General features: G+C 43.5%; 1 pseudogene; it reads left to right on the top strand.

The window, feature by feature from the left end:
• The first annotated feature begins 5,415 nt into the window (after positions 1-5,415).
• Positions 5,416-5,534, top strand: LOC134944921 (5S ribosomal RNA; annotated as a pseudogene).
• The last annotated feature ends 8,753 nt before the right edge of the window (positions 5,535-14,287 follow it).

Raw genomic sequence — 14,287 nt, 5'->3', positions numbered from 1 at the left:
TATCTTCCCCTCCTTCCCTTTGGCCACAGACAACCTTAAAACTGAATGGGAAAACAGCCTATTAAAATGTTCTAATGAACTAATTCTAATCTTGATCAAACATGACAATCTGATATTAGATCAAGTAGAAAAAAATATCGAAGAATTGGGTCAAAACTTAGAAACCTGGGAGAAAGACCTATCTTTCCAAAACACATTTGAAAAATACAAGAAAGATCTGGATATATATGAAACCAATATTATAGAAAGGAAACGCACCAAATTCCTACGAGACAAAAACGACTTCTCCCTAGGAAAAATCTTTCGTTGGCATTCTCCCACTCCACGTCCTAGAGGAGGACCACCTAGAGAAGATCCGAGCTCTTCGGAATTAGAATCATCATACAGTGAAGACTCCGCCACGGAACATCCTGAAGGAAGTACCCACACCCATAGATACAACAAAAGTGAGGACCCTTTTTTAGGGAGAGGCCAACATACCAGAGGCAGAAGCAAGCCACAAGGCCGACAAGAAGGGGGGGGACGAAACACAGACAGAAACAAGCGAGATTGGACCACCCCAAGAACATCTCACTATCCGGTACGGACAACCAGGAAGTGACAACTACCGACAAATTACAAATTATCAACCTCAGTACCAAAATCATTACGGAAGATCAATTAGAGGTTCTTAGCAAGGGTCTATCTTTTTCACCCACATCACCCTTTGATAGGTTTCTGTGGGAGAAGGATCTCAGACTCTTCGGCCGCAAATTATTATTAAAAATTTTTTTTGCTAAATCCTCTGTTGACTCAAGTATTATGACTTCACTATCCAGCCATTCAGGACCTTTGGAGGATCCTAGTGTATCAATAACACCACTGACCGAAGAAGATTATACAGCTATCCAAATACTGGAGGAGCTGCATATGGAATCAGCCTCGGACATCCCTGCTTCACGAAAAATAAGACCCACGTGCAAACTGAAGTCCACCTTTTTCCCTCCTGACACCAACAGCCCAGAAATCAGGGTCTTTTTGGATCTAGTCTCCAAAGAATTTGACGAGATCCAGACCAATTCTCGCAAAAGATGTCTCACCAAAAATCTCAAATACAGAGAGAGACAAGCTCTTAAAGAGATTAAAACATGGACTGACACCGTTATCAAACCCTCGGATAAGGGTGGTAACATTGTCATATGGCCCATCGCAATGTATGAAGAGGAAGCACGGAGACAACTGGTGGACACATCCTGTTATATCAGATTGCCACTTAATCCCACAATAAAATTCCACAAGCAATACATGCACATGATTACAGAGGCATTTGCCACTGGAGCTATCACACAACAAGAGGCTAAATACCTTGAGGTCTCGAATCCCAGGGTTCCTACCTTTTACTTATTGCCAAAAATACACAAGAATATCAACAAACCACCTGGGAGACCCATAGTGTCAGGGAATGGGGGACTCTTGGAAACCCCAAGCAAATTTCTGGATTTACATCTCAGAGACCATGTCATGACATTACCCTCCTACCTTAAGGACACTTCTGATCTCCTAAGGAAAATACATGACATATGTCTAAATGAGAACTGTATCCTAGTCACCTTAGATGTGGAAGCCCTGTATAGCAGTATTTCACACTCACAAGGAATACAAGCCACCAAATTCTTCCTGGATATGGAAGAAAAAAATGTATTTCATGATTTCCTATGTGAAATGTTGAGTTTTGTTCTCAATAAAAATTATTTCACCTTTGGTGACCAATTTTTTCAGCAAATTCGGGGAACAGCAATGGGTGCAGCCTGTGCACCCACATACGCCAACCTGTTCCTCGGCTGGTGGGAACAAACAATAGTCTTCAACGATGATAATCATATCTACACAAAACATATCATCAATTGGCTGAGATATATTGATGATATCTTTGTGATCTGGGAAGGAGATGAGAAACTCCTGTTGGACTTCATTAACATCCTCAATGTAAACGATTTGAACATTTTTCTCACTCACTCAATCAGCAGAGACAAGAATTCTTTTTTGGACTTGAATATCTACAAGACAACAAGTGGGACTTTGGCTACAGAACTCTTTCGTAAGGATACAGCCACAAACAGTATATTGCACCAAACAAGCTCACATTTCCCACCTACTATTGAAAACATCCCAAAAGGGGAATTTCTTCGTCTTAGACGCAACTGCACAGAGGAGAAGGTGTTCAAACAGAAAAGCAGAGAACTTATGACCAGGTTACAAGCTCGGGGATACAGTAAACGCTCTCTGAAGAGAGCTCAACAATCTATTTCAAAAACCAACAGGGAATCCCTGATCTTCCAGGACAAACTCCAAGAACAAAAGGCTGACACCAAGATTCGATTTGTAGGGACCTTCTGTCCCGAATGGCGTCTACTAAAAAAGGCCATTCAGAAACATCTACCTGTCCTACATCTGGATCCAGAGTTATCACCTTTATTGGATCCCACTTTACAAATCAGTTGGAGGAGATCTAAGAACATCAAAGACACGTTGGTTCAGAGCCATTTTTCACGTGAAATGACCAAATCCAAACTCCCTAAGGGATCCTTTCCATGTGGGCAATGTAAGGCTTGCCCACAGATACAGATAACTGACTGTGTCAAGGACAGACATGGCAAGGATATTTCCATACAACACTTCTTCAACTGCGACACACAAGGAGTAGTCTATTGTCTAACCTGTCCTTGCAATCAACGATATGTAGGCATGACGACTAGAAAATTAAAAACTAGGATTTTAGAACATATGGGCTCCATTCGCAACTCATCGTCAGATCTTCAAAAAGGCAAAAAACTAACATCAGTAGCCAGACACTACCATGCTGCACATCATGACTCACCAAGTGATATGCGCGCCTTTGGCCTAGATAGGGTCCATCTAGGCATACGCGGTGGTGACTTAAGCAAAGAACTTATTAAGAAGGAAAGTGAATGGACTTTCAGGTTAGGTTGTCTCAAACCATTGGGTCTGAATGAATACATCAATTACAGTGCATTTCTGTAACCTACTTTCTATATAGCACCCATCAAGTGTCCTCGCTTCCTTCCCTTACACCCCTCAGTACACTCACATCCAGTACACCCCTATTCATAACACATCACATTCACCCTTCTTTCATCAGCACTTTCACGCCCACCTCCACCACATACTCGGCACCATCACATCCGCAGTCCATTCACATGCACCTCACATCCATCCCATTACAGTGACCCAGCAAATTCCGACATATTTCACAACCTACTAACACGTTTCCACACAGCACTCCCATTGTCAACCCACTCCTATCCCTTACATCTCTACCCCCCTTCCTCATCTCACCATATCATTATACTTCTCGCCCACACAGGATCATCACCTTCGACACCACACACACATTCCCACCACACTGCAAACCACAACACCCCAACCATATCCCAACACCCCAACACCCCACAATCTTAAACCCCCTCCCCCCTTCCCCCTCTCTCCCCCGCCTTTCCCCCCCCCCCACTCCATCCCCCCCATTCCTTTCCACCTCACTCCCCATCCTTTCCATACCATCCTTTCTCACAATCATTCCCACCACTTCCATCGACGTCACTTGCATTATTAATCTAAATTAACATATTTATGAATATCCTCATGCAATGTTTACAACGTGTTTGTTTATAACTCCAGACAAGATATGCTGTCCTAACATATTTTTCCAGCAATTATCATTTATTATACTTAAATTTAATCTATTCTTATCATCTAAATATTTCATAAACAATTTGTGAAAGCTTCAATTTTATTATTTTCATTCATTTATTCTTTTTTGCTAATTTTCCCCATTTTATTTTTATTTATTTTTTTTATTTTTATTTCCATTTTTTCACTATGTCCACTTATATAATAAGCAAGATGCTCATTTTTTATCTAATAACCTTGTATATTTCTCACACATATTCTCTGTTTTTTCCTTTTGTGCAATGGGCCACTAATTGCAAGCATAATAGGGAACCAATACTAAACAGAACAACCGTTCCACCTGTGCAGCAATTTACAAACACAGGACACGCCTCCCTTTTGATTGGACAACGACCAGCTCCCTTGCAAGATAAAGCCTGCACTATCCCCTCTGGGAACAGGAAGTGATCAAGCCCGGTGAACGGGTGAAACTAGTTTTCCGTTCCCTACCCCCACTGCCTGGGTGTGACAGCTGATTCCGGACATCCTGAACCACGAGCCGCTCTTTCCCCAGCAGCCGCTGCATCAACCCGCCGCCGCTAGATACTGCCGCGATGGGACCAGGAACATTGTGTCTCTCTTCTCCTCAGCCAACCTGACCACGTCTCCACAATACATCAGGTACTTTGATCGGCAGTGCGGCTATAAACGAACTGCTCAGCTCCTGGGAACCAGTGTATCCTGCATCTTCAATTTGCCTGGACTTTGACACGGACATTCCGCACTCAGAAAGTATCCTGCTCATATTAGTGACTGATCGTTCCATACAATTCCGGGTAATATCTGCTCAATATCAGCATCTTTTTGCATATTTATATTTGATAATAGCATTCATCAAGCTGTTTTTTGCAAGTACCCGTTTTACAGATAGTCGGCATTTAGCGGCTTAATACCACATAGGATACTGTTTAAACCTTTATTTTCAGTCATTAATATTGATCTAATCATTTGGCTGAGCAATTTATCACTATCCTCTATACTGCGTATTATATAGCATTGCTGCAGCTCTGTATAATCAACTGTTGTTCATTATCTCTTTCTCTTTTCACCTGATACCATTTTGGTACAATGTGCAATAATCTGTCAGCATCAAATTGATGGTGATGCATGGTTCCAATCAATTTAATTATCTGCTAATTGTGTACAATTGCTCTTTATCACACCAAGTACCTTTATCATAGGTACTATCAGCATCTTGCAATCATATTATATAGTATTTCTGCAGCTCTGCATACAGCGGAACACAAATAAGAAATTGTTGTTCATTTTCTCCTTCTTTTTCCACCTGATACCATTTTGGTATAATTGTAATAATCTGATAGTAGCAAATTGATGGTGATGTATGGGTCTAATCAATTTATTTGACTGCCAATTGTGTACAAATTGCTTTTTATCACACCTAGTACCTTTATCATAGGTACTATCAGCATCCTGCAATCAAGCAGCCCATTGTCTATCAACCAATCTCAAAAAAATTTTTTTTACCTATCAGTATCGTTTCCTTTTCCTCACTTTATACTATCTTCAGGACTCTCACCACTGATTCAGGGGTAATTATCCCGGTCTAACGGTGGCAGCAGATCCCCTATTTTCCTCCTCCACCCATTCTCTTGTCTTTTCTTTTCTCTTATTTCTCCATTTTCGTGAACTCTCATCAGTGATTCTCGAGCCCTCGATATCTAATATTTTTTCTACTATCATACCACACTGGTAACGCCCGAATCCTTCCGATCTTGGAAGCTAAGCAGTGTAGGGCTGGGTCAGTACTCGAGTGGGAGACTCTCGAGGAATACTCAGTTTAGTAGAAATTCCTGGACGGTTTTGCTCAGCGTCTAACACTGACAGCAGATTCATCTTGCTCATTCCATCTTTAATCATCCCATCTGTCTCCTCATCATCGCTCATGAGAGAATAAAAACGCTTCAATTTTCAGGGTCTCCAGCTGTTATTATCGCACCCAGGCATTCCAGAACAATATTCAGTATTTACACTGTAATTAATTCGTTCTGTGTTCCCCCTTTCTTTTCCCCAACTCCCCCCCACCCTTCCCCCCACCCCTACCTCCAATTTTTGACAGTAAACTCTACTATTTTATCAATTATTGTTAATAAAAGTTATATTTAAAAATTCATTTATAATCTTTACTTATTGTCTCTTCTGAGACCTCTTAAACATACAAGAGTGCACCCACAAAAGAGTCTTCTTCTCTCCCTTTTGTTGTATGTCTTACCACTGACTCAGGGTGCACCACCAAACTCAAGATAACATTAGAAAACTCAGATTTTCTCGTTGTATTATGTATTTTGGTTCTAACAATATCTATTAGATACCTTACCATTCTCCAGTGCGGTATACCCCCAATACATTCAACACTTATTCCTTACCCTGGATAGATTTGGATTCCCCCCTCACTTTATTTCCATGATCAAATGCCTTTATTATAATGCTAAATCCCAAATTTCCTGCAACGGCCTTTTATCAGCCCCTTTCGAAATTAAAAAAGGCACCAGACAGGGATGCCCCCTATCGCCCCTATTATTTGCCCTAGCCCTGGAACCTCTACCCATTGCCCTCAGAGCCTCCCCCAATTTCACCGGAATAAAAATAGGTATCAAAGAATTAAAGGTCTCACTATTCGCTGACGACATGCTATTATTCATATCTGATCCCAAACGCTCTATCCCTGCTATTTTAGAATTGATCCACTCTTTTGGCAATATCGCGGGTTACCGCATTAATATTTCTAAATCGGAGCTGCTTTGTTTTAGGCGATACACACACACAGCCTTAGCCTCTTTTATCTCCTCTAACACCTTCATTAAATATCTGGGGATTCACATACCATCTACGCTCCCACGACTCTACTCCCTAAACTTCTCACCTGTCATTGCTAAGATCTCAACTCTACTGCTAGGATGGAAACTCCTCCCGATATCTCTTCTAGGCCGAATTGCTGTTATACAAAGTATAATATTCCCTAAAATCTTTTATGTGATGCAAAAACTACCAGTATCATTGAATGCACACGATTTAGGGGTTCTGCGGAGGTTGATGACTTCTTTTGTGTGGACGGGGAAGAAACCTAAAATTGCCCTTTCCAAACTCATAGGTCCTCGCAAGGCGGGGGGTGTGGGGTTACTGGATCTACCCTCTTACTCTCACTCAATCATGTTTAGATATGTTACTGACTGGTTATCACACAAATCTACATTTACTGATATCAGTGTCGATGAGGCCCTTTTCTACCCCTATTCACCAGCCGCTTTACTCCTAACACCTCCTGCTCTTCTCCCCCCTCACGTAAAAACACATTTTATTTAAGGACATATTTCGGTCAAGGCAAGGGGTAAACAAGCGGTTGAAGAGGAATCCGCTGCATGCCACCTCTATTCCACTATGGGGTAACCCAGCTTTCCCACCTTCTATTTCCAACGCCCGGTTCCGGCTCTGGAGGGATAGGGGACTGACCGACTCAACCAAAGTCTTTGACCCGGGTGGTAATTTTGTCCAGTTTGCTGAAATAGTAGTCTCTTATGGGCTTCCACACTCCCATTTCAATATGTACCTCCAAATGAGACATTACCTTTCTTCTCTTAGCTGGTCTACCTCCTCGCGAACCTCCTCTTCACTGACTGACCCATTACAGCCGGTGATGATGCATAGCACCCGGAAAGGATACCGTATCAGTTCCTTGTACTCTCTCCTTACTACAAATGACTCAGAGAAGCGATGGGAAGGTGTCAGAAAGTCTTGGGAAAAAGATCTGATTTTCCACATGCAACCAGACCAGATGACTAATCACTTTCTTCAGGCCTTGAAAACGCTCCAATCATCGTACTTACAGGAGGTTCATATTAGAATACTCCACAGGGCTTATATCTCACCAGCACAATACGCTCATTTTAACCCGGCTAATTCTGCTGAATGTATTAAATGCCACTGTGCTACCGCCACCTTTCTCCATTGTATGTGGGATTGCCCGCACATTCGCCGCTTTTGGTACAAACTCCTTAATTATATCAAACGCATTTTTAAATTTGCTCCAGATCTTGACCCCCCAGCTTGCTTACTGGCGGACTTTACGAACTGGAATCTCGGACGGAATAAATATACCTTCACCCCTTTATTGACGATTATAGTTACTGTTGCAAAGAAAATGGTCCTGACGCATTGGCTAAAACGCACCTCCCCATCACTCTCTGAAGTACACCAAAAGATGTTGCAACTCATGTATTTCGACAGGAGAACTGCCTTGTCTAATGTCATCACTGGAGCGGCCACGTTTCATAAGAAATGGTTTTTTTTCATACTCTCTCTTAATCCAGAAACACAGAACTCCATATTCACGCTATTCGACAGCACCGAATATTCTCTCCATAAAAGTATCTCTATCACTCTCACGCAAGCCACCCCCCAGTGATTGCTATAATACTCTTGTATGTTGACAAATAAGGATGATTGCCCTCCCTCTCTCTCGTACCTCCCTATTTCTCCCCTTCCTTTCTTCCCTGTGTCTGTGTCTCATTCCCCCCCATCTCCCTGTTACTAAATTCAAGTTGTACTTTGGATATCAATTATGTGCAGATATGCATTTCTAACGACCTCACTGATGACACAATGTATGTAACAGTTTAAAGTCTGATTGTTCTATCTCATTGTATGGGATCTTCTGAGTTATCACTTCTGGTCATTTTTGATACTGATATCTTGCATTTGATTGTATATACAACTTTCTTTATTGAAAATCTAATAAACAGAATTTACAAAAAAATAAGTATGCCAGAGACGGTTAAGGTTATGCTGTGAAGGGGGGGGGGGGCGAGTTAGTTTTTGGCAGTAGGGAGAGTATGGGGACAGTTAGGCAGTGGGAGTGGAGGGTTAGGTTTAGGCTGTGGGATGGGAGGGATTGATCTAGGCTACGAGGTGGTGAGTGTGGTTGGGGGAAAGGTGAGTGGTAGGGTTAGCATACTTACTAAAAGGTGTTGGGATTCTGATAGTTGGGCAGCCACTTTCAGGATTCTGACCATCTGCATACTTACTGCTGGGATCCTTTTCCTGACCATCTGGAAGTGAATTGTATACCCACTCCAGCCAAAAGCAGGCTGCTGGTGGCATTTTGCATGGAGTATTCATGCAAATGCAGCTCATGCAGACCAGCAAGAAAGCATATATACAACTAATAAAAGGCAGGTACAAGTACTCATGAATGATGACTTGAAGTAAACCAGATGCAAATGCTGATGATGCAGAGGCATATGCATCTATGATGGGGACAGCTCTCCCTATGTAAGAATGTATGGTGTGGAATCTTACCTTGCACCCTCAGTCACTCAACATGCTAGGTGAGCTCTTATGTGTGTCAGGACCCCTGGTCTTAGCTCCGTACCAACTGGTGATAATAATCATAGGACAACTCTATGGTTTCAAGATTATCTGATTTACTTATAAAATAAATCCAAATTTATAGCACATTGCATGGGTGAATTCCTCTTACAGCTTCTTGTTAAAGAATTCCGCTTACAGTTTCTTGCTAAAGCTGCCAGGTTACTTATATGTTTCTGTTAATGAAAAAGCTTAAGCTAGTAGCAAAATTATGACTAAAAACAACATGGCTGCTGACTATAAAATCACATTTCTCATTTCACATCTTTTTATTAATTACATACCCTATTACCTTTTATCTGCCTATCTGAGATCACGGTGTCACAATTGAGGGCTGAAGCTGACAAGAGTAAGCCTCAGTTGCAGGGGCAGAGGTGTAATGAAACCTGGGCGGTAGTATGGGACTTTTGAACATGCAGTAACCCAAACCGAAGGCGTGACCACGACAATAGGAGTAAGATTAAAAGTTATATTCAAGCACTGTTCAGGTGGTACATAGATAGCAACTTGAGATATGGTAAAATAATATTCAATACACAGTTCCAATGAATACAACTGGAAAGCAGATGGTACTGGGTGCGGTATCAATAGGTACCCGTCTAGTTAGACGTAAGAGATGGAATGTCCATGAATGGCACCCAGTTGCTTAATGGTGCAATGATTACTGGAACTGACCAGCAGATGTTTCTCTGGAAGCTGGTTGTATTGTTGGAGATATGAATTAGTTGCTGAGGAAGCTGGATGGAACCGGACTGAATGATGAAATGAGCAGGGCTTGAAGATACACTGTAGCTGGAGTATAGACTGGATGCATAGATGATGCTATGGATCATTGGAATTGAACAGACGGTGACAGGACACCGCTGATGACTGTTAATCGATGACACAGCACCACTGATTGCTATAGTTCGATGTTGAATCAATGGCGGAGCACTGATGATGGCTAGAACAGAACACCACTGGAAGTTAGCTACTGGAAGCCGGTGTTTGAGTACTGTCAATTGCAATGAGCAATATAGGACACTGTGGAGTCAGGATGAACCACTGGATGATAACTTGGTGCGAGTCTCTAGTGGAGTTGGAAACAGGAGCTTGAAACCTGGACAAGCAAACCACCACAGGCATGGAGACTGGTAACTATGGGTTGACAACCAAAGCACTGACAACTTCCTGGTTCAGGAATAGGACCTTTATACCTGCAGCAGTGCAGGGATTGGATGGACAATCAGGCAGAGTCCTGCAGTGCTGTGGAGTGGTGCAGATAGTATCATGTGACTGGAAACAACATGGCTGCGCCCATACTAGCACTTGGAGGGAAATATAGCTTGTTGCACCATGTGAGAAATTACAATAATGACGGCGGAGACCGCGGAGCACAATGGATGCCAACTTGCATAATTGATGCACAGCGCTTGCGGCAGAGGCCATATCGGGCGAAAGCCGCCATGCAGACTTGTTTGCTCATTAGATTTACAAAGATGGTGGCGGAGGCCACAGCGGACGGGAGATGCCATGCAGGCCCATCAGAGTGCTGGTATTTCAGCAATGGCGGCGGAGGCCGCGGAGGGCTAGAACGCCTTACTGCTACATGAGTTCTTTGTAACAGCATCTGTGGAGTGGCAGAGAGGAAAATATGAAGTGAGGATGTCAGCAGCATGACTGAAACCCGGCCCTGGAATGCTGAGCCAGCCTCAGGAGACACCTGAAAGGTAGATAATGGCATCCAGTAACCCAAACTTGACAGCACTTCAGGAGTGGCCCCACGACACTTCTTAGGCTTCTGAGGAAATCTGGAGTGGAAATTCCAGACCACTAGATGAGCATGAACATCTGAGACATTGGTCCAGGAGCATTCCTCAGGGCCATAGCCCTTCCAATCAATCAGGTATTGAAGTGGACGGTAAAGCAAACGTGAATTCAGAATCTTGGCGACTTCATACTTAACGCCACGTTGAGTCTGGACTTTTGGAGCCGAGGGAAGCACTGAATGGAACTGATTCAGGATCAGCGGTTTCAGAAGGGAGACGTGAAATGTCCTGGGTATTTTCAGGAAGGGAGGAAGCTGGAGTTTGTAGGCCACTGGGTTGATGACTTGTTCGATTTGGAAAGGCTCGGTATATCAGGGAGCAAATTTCATGCTCGGAACTCTCAGAGGGAAATTCTTTGTAGATAGCCAGACACAATCACCCACTTTAAGGGCAGGAATTGCCCTGCACTTATTATCTGCAAACTTCTTGTATCTAAAAGATGCCTTGAGTAAAGCCGCTCGGACATTCTTCCAGTTATTCGAAAATTAACGAAGAGAGATATCAGCTGCAGGCACTGAAGTTGCTGGAAGCGGTTGAAATTCCGGAACTTTGGGGTTAAATCCATAGTTGGTGAAGAGTGGCGTGGAAGAAGATGAGGAGTGATACTGATAGTTATGGCAGAACTTGGCTCAAGGAAGTAGTTGAACCCAGTCATCTTGGGAAGAGGATACAGAAATATGGAGGAATGCCTCCAAGTCCTGATTCATCCTCTCTGTCTGACCATTGGTCTGGGGGTGATAAGCTGTGGAGAATTTTAATTAGACTTGGAGGGACACATAAACTTCGCCAGAACTTGACTACGAACTGTACTCATCTATCCGAAATTATCTCCTCGGGGAGACCATATAGTCTGAAAATCTCCTGAATGAAGACTTGAGCCAACTTGGAAGCTGACGGAAGACCGGTGAGGGGAATAAAGTGAGCCATCTTGGTGAACCGGTGAACTACCACCCAGATGGTATTAAACTTGTTACACAGAGGAAGATCCACAATAAAGTCCATTGACAAATGGGTCCACGGAAGACGAGAAACAGATAGCGGAACCAGTTGCCCAGCGGGTGACTGGCGGGATACTTTGTGTTTGGCACATTTTGGGCAGGAAGCAATAAACTCCGTGACGTTCCTTTTTCAGAGTCGGCCACCAGTAAAATCTGGAGATGAATTTAAGGGTTTTCTGGATGCCTGCATGTCTGGAAAAAGGAGAAGCATGTGCCCAATGCATGAGCTTCTTCCTTAGAGCCGGTTTTACAAGACCTTTCCCTGATGGGGGCATAGAGTCCATCCTCACTGCGGAGAATGCCACTGGATTAATAATAGGATGCTTGTCAGTAAACTCTGACTCATTTTCTTGCTCCCACGAGTGGGAAAGGGCATCAGCCTTGCGATTCTGTGACCCTGGACAGAACTGGAGTTTAAAGTCGAACCTAGAAAAAAAAATGCCCACCTGGCTTGGCGAGTGTTGAAACATTCTGTGCCTTTCACATATAGGAGATTATTGTGGTCTGTCAGGATGTGATGGTGTGAGAAGCTCCCTCTAATAAATATCTCCACTCTTCCAGAGTGAGTTTGATAGCCAAAAGTTCTTGATCGCCAATGGCGTTATTGCGCTCATCAGGAGAGAACTTCCGGGAGAAGAAGCCACAAGGATGTAGATGACCGTCATCAGCTCTTTGAGACAGGACTACGCTCACTCCAACGGAAGAGGCATCCACCTCAAGGGTGAAGCGCGAGTTGGTATCAGGCTGTTTCAAAACCGAAGCTGAGCTAAACCTTTGTTTTAACAAATGGAAGGCTTGGACTGCTTCTTCGGGCCACTTGGAGGGGTTAGCACCCTTCTTGGTAAGGGCAGTGACAGGCGCCACAATAGTGGAAAAGTCTCTAATTAATTTTCTGTAGTAATTGGCGAATCCTAAGAATCTCTGGACACCCTTAAGGGTTGTAGGTATTGGCCAAATTTGAATAGCTTGCAGTTTCTCACGATCCATTTCTAGACCAGAACCGGACACAATGTAGCCAAGAAACGGAATGGACTTGACTTCAAAGACGTATTTTTCCAATTTGCAATAAAGATGGTTGGCACGAAGACAGGACAGACCCTCCTTTACCCAGAAACAATATTCCTCTAGATCGTTAGCAAAGATGAGGATGTCATCGAGGTAAACCATGACATGACGATAGAGGATGTCTCTGAAGATCTCGTTGATGAAGAGTTGGAAAATGGTACTCGTAATGTCCGTCACGGGTGTTAAATGTGGTCTTCCACTCGTCACCCTTCCGGATCCGAATGAGGTTGTAGGCTCTCCTCAAATCTAACTTCGTGAATAATGTTGCACCGCTAACACTGTCGAAGAGTTCGGCAATCAGAGGCAGAGTATACCGTTTTTTTACAGTAATGTTGCTCAGACCTCTATAATCGATGCATGGCCGCAGGCTACCATCTTTCTTCTTTGCAAAGAAGAAATCTGCCCCAGCTGGAGAATAAGAAGGTCGAACCTTTTGCTAAGTTCTCCTTAATATATTCCTCCATGAAATGAGCATCTGGTAAAGACAACGGATAAGTTCGGCCTCAATGTGGAAATTTCCCTGGAATGAGGTCGATAGGGCAATCCCATTCCCTATGTGGGGGAAGGATATCGGCAGAAGTTTTGCTGAACACATCAGTATAGTCTTGATATGGAGGAGGGCGGAATCTCAGAAAACTTGGAGGATGAAGAACAAACAAGAAGCACTTTGGAAAGACAGGTCTTGGAGCAGGAGGGACCCCATGCCAGGATATGAGTCGTCCTCCAACCAAACTGGGGGTTATGCAAACTAAGCCATGGAAGGCCTAGATCCACGGGATGAGTGGCCTTTAGAATCACCAGGAAGGAGATTCATTCTGAATGAAGAGCTCCTACCTTCAGATAAACAGGTAGAGTCTTAAAGGTAATGACTGCATCGGAAATACTGCTGCCTTCCACGACAGTCAAGGATATGAAAGACGATAGTCTCTCGGTGGGTAGGCACCACTGCTTGAAGTATTCCTCAGTCATACAGTTCCCAGCCGCTCCTGAATCTAACAAAGCAATGATGTTCCTAGTGCGCTGATCCACTTGGAGCGAGACTGGGAGGTTACAATCCCTTGAAGATGGAGAGGAGTGCACTGCAACTAGCTGACCCTCTCCTTGGCGGGCTAGGACTTGGAGTTTCCCGGGTGCTTGGATCAGGCATTAATGACGTGAGATGGTGCAGTACAATATAGACAGAGGCGCTCAGAAAAATGTCTTATAGGCTCTGCCGGTGATAGACGAGAGTGACCTATCTGCATGGGCTCGTGCTTGGGTGGAGATGGTTGACAAGGAGTAGTAGTAGACTTGGGAAATGATGACCTT

This window comes from Pseudophryne corroboree, chromosome 1 (genome assembly GCF_028390025.1).
Source record: "Pseudophryne corroboree isolate aPseCor3 chromosome 1, aPseCor3.hap2, whole genome shotgun sequence".
In the NCBI taxonomy this organism is placed as follows: domain Eukaryota; kingdom Metazoa; phylum Chordata; class Amphibia; order Anura; family Myobatrachidae; genus Pseudophryne; species Pseudophryne corroboree.
Note: the sequence above shows the minus strand (reverse complement) of the source record. Positions and strands in the feature narration are given on the sequence as shown.